The 6,920-nt window shown below is 42.6% G+C and overlaps 1 long non-coding RNA gene across 1 annotated transcript; it reads right to left on the reverse strand.

The window, feature by feature from the left end:
* Nucleotides 1-363: 363 nt before the first annotated feature.
* Nucleotides 364-6,344, reverse strand: LOC130611759 (uncharacterized). The gene is made up of 3 exons (XR_008975306.1): nucleotides 6,176-6,344; nucleotides 4,622-4,711; nucleotides 364-1,192 (listed from the first exon to the last, which is right to left on the reverse strand). It is a non-coding gene; the product is annotated as an uncharacterized LOC130611759 (long non-coding RNA).
* Between the last annotated feature and the right edge of the window lie 576 nt (nucleotides 6,345-6,920).

Genomic DNA, 6,920 nt, shown 5'->3' on the forward strand with positions numbered 1-6,920 from the left:
GATCTAAATGCATAAGTGAAGCAGAATATGCTGCTCTTTCACTGCTGCAGGAAAAACTGAGTCATAAAAGTAGACCCACTTTAACAAACACAGAATCTACCTCAAAGCATTCAGCTTACAGTACAGCCCAAGACTCAGTGGTGATCACCAGCTTTCCTAAAAACCCACTGCCATTTGGAGGGTTTTTGAAAGGCTTGAGGGAGTGCTGAGGAATTAACAGAGACCCCCTCCTCAACATATGAAAGATGCTTCTCAAATCAGGAAGATTAAAAAATATTGACAAAAATTATCTGATTTGAGATTATGAAATTAAGTTATGTGTAAAAGTTGATTAATTTTGATGCAAGTGTGTTTAAATTTATTACCCATGACCACTGAATCCCTAATAATAGTAAGGACGCTCTGGTTAAGTCTCCATCCAATACCAACATTGAAAACTCTAAAATGTCTCTGAAAACAGAAAAAAAAACTAATTGTTTAGATTTGTCTTTAGCCCATTTTGATAGTGACTATCCTGTTAAATAATAGACGTAATATATAGCTGTATTGAGAAATGTTTTTCCAATTTCAAGCCCGTCACTGCATTTTGTTTGGGACACAACTGTTTCCTTCCACTGCAGAAGCCGCCAGAAGAAGAAATCTGTGCTCATCTTTCATGAACCTTTCATTCAAAAATAACTTTCATATTAGGAAGAATTTTTCCTCAAAAGCATCTATAAAAAAATTTATTACCAGGTTTTGTCTCTTTCTCTGAAGCTTTCAGGACTCCTGCTCCTTGATTGAAGACACTTAAGTGAGTGGGACATTAATCAGATTGAAATCCTAATTCCTACATTCCTGTAGAATTAATTCAAGGGAAAAGGCAATTTGACTTCCCACCCTTGCTGTAGTAAGTAGCGCTGATACAACACCTCAAAGATGCAATTTGTTACTTGATGTAAAAGTGTACCCCAGTCCATTTCAATGCTGACAATAGTCCTGATGTTCCCTGACCACCAGCTGTCATCCTGCCATGTGTGGTGTCTCAAAGTGTTGGCTGACACTCACTCAGCTCTCTTCCTGGGTTGGTACATTAGGGTGGCATCCCAGCAGCATAGAGAGCAACCTTAATGCGAACAAAACCTCTGTCAGAAAGCCCCACTGCTATGGCCAAGTGCAGCGCATTTACCCAGAGCCAACCGGTAATTTAAACCTGATCATAAGAAGAAGAAGAAAAATGAATAATAATAATAATTAAAAAAAAAAACAAACACCAAAAACCAAATACCAACCCAAACCCAAACCCAAATGAAACCAAAAAAACCACACAAAACCAACAGGAAAAATAAATTAAGTGCTTATTTGTCCAAGAATCATGGGCAGAATAGGACAATAGGGTGGAGCTGTTCAAAGACACAGAGTTAAGGATGATAAGGATAATATTATTTAGTTCTCTTCCTCAAAAAGCCATAGAAAGGCAAGAGCAAGTCCTAACCTCCCAATCTCTGACCCCCATGACATCAAGGAGACCATGTGGTTAGTGGGAGCTGGATGCACTTTGGAGGAGCAGGGAGAACAGGGGAAAGATTTCCTGTGATCCAGTCACAAGATTCTGGGAAATGTAGCAGAGACTACCTGGGCGCTGGCAAATCACACACAGGTAATTGCAGTTTTTAAAGGAAAGCGTCTTCAGTAACTGCCCATTTTGGAGGGGGAAGGAGGTATTCAGAGGACTGTGGTTTAACTTCTGGATAGCAACTCCATTTTTGGTCTGCTTGCAGTCATTCCTGGTCTGCTAGCAATGGCAGGTCACTTGGGTTTATGGCGCACCTTAAGTTGTCCCTGATTGACATGGGAAAAACTGTTCAAAGCCCAGTATGCCAGGATGGATGACATTATTTTTCTGAACCCAGTTGTAGAGTATTCTCTTGGGATAGGTGGCATAGCATCTGAGTCATCTACTGGTAGGGAGCGCTGCTAAGTGACCACAAGTTAAATAAACTTGAATTCCTCAGTCATGACTGAGGGATAATGAGAAAAGTTCCCTCCGGCTCTGCAAGTAGCTTCTGCAGGTGTTGGACATCTGGAATTCCCTCAGCTCCCAAGATCTATTAACCACAGAAAACAGATTGAATAAATTATTGTGGGTTTGGATGATACAAGAAATCAGAGACCCTTCTGATGAACAAACATTGTTTGTAAGTGCTAGCTACAATCATTGTTCCAATGTTAAATTGCTTTTCCCTAGTAATTACCACGAAGTTTCTGGTTTTCATGAAAAGAGTATAAACTGAGCAAGTTACCTGGTCAGGACAGTCCACATAAAACATCCAAATAAATTCTCAGGCATGTGAGTCATTTATTTTATTATATGTCAGGAAAACAGAATATATGTATAAATCCACCTAATTCTGTAAAGATAACTTTGCTGAAATTCAACAAAGCATGTTATTTTTAGTAGTTGCAGATCATAAGTGGACATTTTCTAGAGAAACCTACAAAAGTTAGTTGTACTTTCTGGTAGTAATTACCTCCCACAAATATGACTCACTTCTGCAGTTTAAATGCAATGGTTTGGTGTCCCAAAATCAACAGTTTTAAAAATAAATCTCTGAATCACAGACTGACTGCCTGAAGTGTTTAAATATTTCTAACTGGCCTGGGAAGTAGTTTGCATTTAAGGTTTTTACTTCATAACAAATTCCCAGTAAGCGGTACTGATGCTAAAAGGGAGTAAATACAGACCAAATAGGAAGGCTGCAGTGAGCTATGTAGCTGAATAGTGTAAACTAACTTTCCCCAGTCTTTAGTACTTCTGCTAGTCTGAAGTGGGATTGCCAAATTAGATGTGAATAGGGCCCAGGATGGAAGAGATTTTCCCGTTTCACAGCATCCTTTACTATGGAAAGTGTATGTGGAGCTGAGGTCACATGGCTTTCCAAGCATGGCTTTCCAAGCAGAACCGGGGGGGGGGGGGGGGGGGGCACCATTTCAGGTTTTCTGGGGAGGCAATGCAGATCATCTCTGTAAAGAAATGCAAACTATCTCACTGAAGAATGATAATAAAAGAGAGGCCTCTCCTCAGAAAGCCAGCTCGCTGCAGGGCTAAAGAAGAAGGCAATCTCACCTTCAGGTCATTGCGTTTTATATTGTGAAAATTCTACAATTGGTTTGAGGGGTTTTTTAAATGCTGTGAGGTGCCCAGAGATTTTTCGCCTGTTCAAGCACAGGTGACTGCATTCAGTTTTGCTTCCTGACATTTAGCACAGAGGTGCCCCCCTGCAGGAGGGCCGTACGCTGCCGTCGTGGTGCGTGCACGGTCCCGCTGGGAATCTGCCACAACACCAGGGCAGCAGAGCTGCGTCAGGCATCCTCCGTACCGACCGCTGCTGCTCAGCATCGGTTTTCAGCTCTTTCTGGGTCCTCTTCCTGCTCCGCAGCTGTTCCTATGGCTGCTCTGTCTGCCTGAAGCTGGCAGGGCGCGGGGAAACACATCGGCTCCGCGGCCGCCCAGGGCCGGTTCCTGCCAGAGGTGGAACTGCTGCCGGAGATAGCCCAGGCTCCCCAGGCACGCAGTACCAGCTCCGGCAACTCCTCCTCTCACCCACGGCTGACCCACCGCTCCCAGCCTGAGCGGCTGTGGAAGAATCCGGCTCACGCCGAAAGTCCAAGCCATGGCAGCGCTGCACCAGAGAAGTGTCATCTCTGGCTCCAGCAGGAAGTTGGCTGACAGCTGCTGCAGCCATGCTGGCAGCCTTGTCTCGTTTAGAAGCGTTTTACAGGCGGTTGGAAGGGTGCGTGTGTGTGTGTGCGTGAAGCAAGAAAGAAAGCAAAAGAGTAATCTTACCTGTAGAGCTTTACCCAGACGAAAATGAGCTCTCCCAGAAAAAAAAAACCCAAGAATTTTTGTTAAGTCTTCATGGAGATTCTTCTAGTTTCACTGCACATTAACCTCATTATCTTCAGTCAGAAAGGGAAAAAAGCCCCAAACTATCATTCCCCTGGCTGATACTGCTATACTAGCATGGCTTTATGGACTAGAGGGGACTTAAAAATCACTAATCTGATGAGATCTAAAAGCAGAAATATTTATACATGTAGATATGTAAGAAAGTTCTGATTTACACATGGTTAAGTTAACAAAAACTACCCAGAAGACAACAAATGCAGATACGCAGTTGAAACCTATAAACCTTCTATCGTTATATAATTACAAACTGTCAGTTAAAACCACTACTGAATCTGGATCTGGGATTGCTGGTGAGAAGTTATATATCATAAGTGACAGCACAGAACATGCAGTCCTTTTTATTTATATTTAATTAGAGGAGAAAAAAGAGAGAGAAAAAGGAAAAGGCAGGATAAGATAAAGTGAAAGAAATGGAAGCTGAATACAAAAAAGAAGAAAAGGAGCGGGGATATTTTAGATGTCATCCTCTAGCAATTAATCAAAGGTTTCTAAAAAGTTCGAGCACAGACTCCACAGCTTTATCTTGGTTTCTAAGTCTCAGTGTGATCTACAAAACAGCCCACTTATGAGTAAATGCATTCACCCCTTGGCTGACTCATCCTCAGACATTTGCCTTTCTCCTTTATTTATATTTCAGCTACTATAAAATCTCTGCCACTTCTTCAAACCCACCTTTGTGGGACACTCAGATCACTGCTGCTTCTGCTGCATGACCACCTGGAATCCTGCAGTACTGCCCCCCTAAAGCAGCAAATCCTCCACCTGTGAGTTTCTAAAACATTTTATTGGGAACTGGACTGGGCAATTACATTCTCTCATCTTACACCCAGCAACCGGGAAGTCAGATACCTTTGGCAGGCTTGATTATATCCATTTACATTTATTTTATCTAAAAATAGATATTCCTCTGATATAATGTAGGCAAAGATTAGAACAAAGCACATCATTGTGTACATCATGGAGTTCCATTTTTGATGACTGCGTACAGTATCACTTAATCAATCGCATCAAACCCCTACTGATTCCCTGATTCCCTGTGAGCTGCAGACTGTGCGTTGCCAGCTACTACAACACTCGCTTTCCACAGGTGACCAGCCCTGATGCAGCAGGCAGGCACATGCTGCCTAAGATTCTCTGAATTGATGCAGCTCAAAAAAGAGAGAGGCCTGATTCTCCTTCTCAGAGTTTCACATAATTATTTCACATAAAATACCAGTACCTTGAAGAAACTGAATAGATAATAATCATGAGAAGATGGCATCATCAGTATATTATATTCTTTTCAGAAAGGGTCAGAAAGAGGGAGTGAGGTAGTAGAAATGAGCTGAAACTTTAAAGTAGAAAGTGTGAGATCAAGAGCTTCAACTAACAACAAGAATGAAATGGAAACAGCAGAGGAAGGAGATAATCACAGGATAACCACAGCCTACCAGTCACTGCAAACCTGAGAAATTACAAACATGATCATAGAATGCAAAACATTGTCACAGGATACAAAAAAGTGTTGGTAGAGCATAGGAAGAATTCAGGCTCTTGTCCAAGGCACTGGTGACACCTCTCCTGACATCTTTTGAATACCGGGTTGCTCACATTCGGAAAAGACAAAGTCAAAATGGGACAGGTGCAGAGGAAGGTTAGAAGATTAAGCAGTTTGTGTTATGAGTAAACTACCTTATGGGACTAAACGAATCTGCTAAATAAAGCCAAAGAGGAGATATGATTGCTCTTTTAAAAATCTCACTTACTGATGTTATTGAGGCTAAAGGAAAAGGGGCACAGATCTAGAAATACCATAGCAATGAAACACATTTGTAGAACTAAATGGGTTTGAAAACCAGCACTTGTTTTTCTGAACAACACTTGAGCACTGTGCAAGAACACCAGCCTTCCCAGAGCCAAGCCAGAGATCTTGGACTGGGTGCAGACAGGCCCAGTCAGCTGGGTCTGGGGAGGAAACATATGGCAAAAGAGCTGGCAGATTACTGCTATCTGCTGTGCCTGAGCTACTTACCTATTCCTACCCCTAAGTCAGCCTGACAAAGAGTTTGAAGCCATGGGGGTACTTTAATAGCCTACAAATGCTGCCCATTTACTGCTGAGTCCCTCTCCCAGAGGGAGCAGGTTTCTCTTATATAGCCCTCGGAAAGACTATTCATCCTCTCTTGCATTGTAAGTCTACAAGGTGGAGGTAAAGGGTGCCTAAAATATAAATATCCCAAGGCTTACCCCTTCTAGAAGCAGAGCTCAGATGCAGGCTCGCCTGCTGCTCTTGCAGAGTGTAGCTGCTCTGCCATCCCCTCTGAGAAAAAGTGAGTCACTAAAGGTCACATTTCTCGTTGAGGACAATGAGTTCCTGTGCAGGTTGTGCCCTAGGCATAACTGAAGCACAGCACCCTCTGTCCTCAACACCTCTCACCTCCATGCAGAGAGGCCAGGCAGAATTTGGTTCCTATTTTTGTTCTTGCTACAGAATGCCTGAAAAAGAGGTAAATTTTCTTCACAGTGAAACTGATTTGAAAGAGAAGAAATGCTCCCTGACTTGACTGAGCTTGGTGACCCCTGTGGTATGCTCCCTATATGTGCTCAGACACTTCATGTAGATGTTTCAAGTCTTTCCCTTGGTATATCTGACTCTCCAATGCCCTGTGTAGATGCTAGTCTTCTGCTTGGGATCACAACCATGAAATGCTTCAAGTGGTGAGTGTGCTATCCCAGCCCTGGCTGCAGTGACAGAGGGGACAGCTACATAACCAATGGAGGCATGAGGTTGGCACATAGCCTTGAGAATGCAATATGAAGCAGTGAAGAAAATGGAGTCTGATTTATGCATCTGCAGTGCAAAAATTGGGCAGCAATTGTCCTTTGCTTGTCTATTTGTGACTCTGCAATGTGGATTGATTACAGAGGTCTGAACTCAACGGATTTCCTCCCTGCAAACAGTGGAAAACATTGATGCTCTCTTTACAAAGTA

This window comes from Pezoporus wallicus, unplaced genomic scaffold (genome assembly GCF_028554395.1).
Source record: "Pezoporus wallicus isolate ANWC-B61680 ecotype Strahan unplaced genomic scaffold, APGP_CSIRO_Pwel_v1 scaffold_2584, whole genome shotgun sequence".
Lineage (NCBI taxonomy): Eukaryota > Metazoa > Chordata > Aves > Psittaciformes > Psittacidae > Pezoporus > Pezoporus wallicus.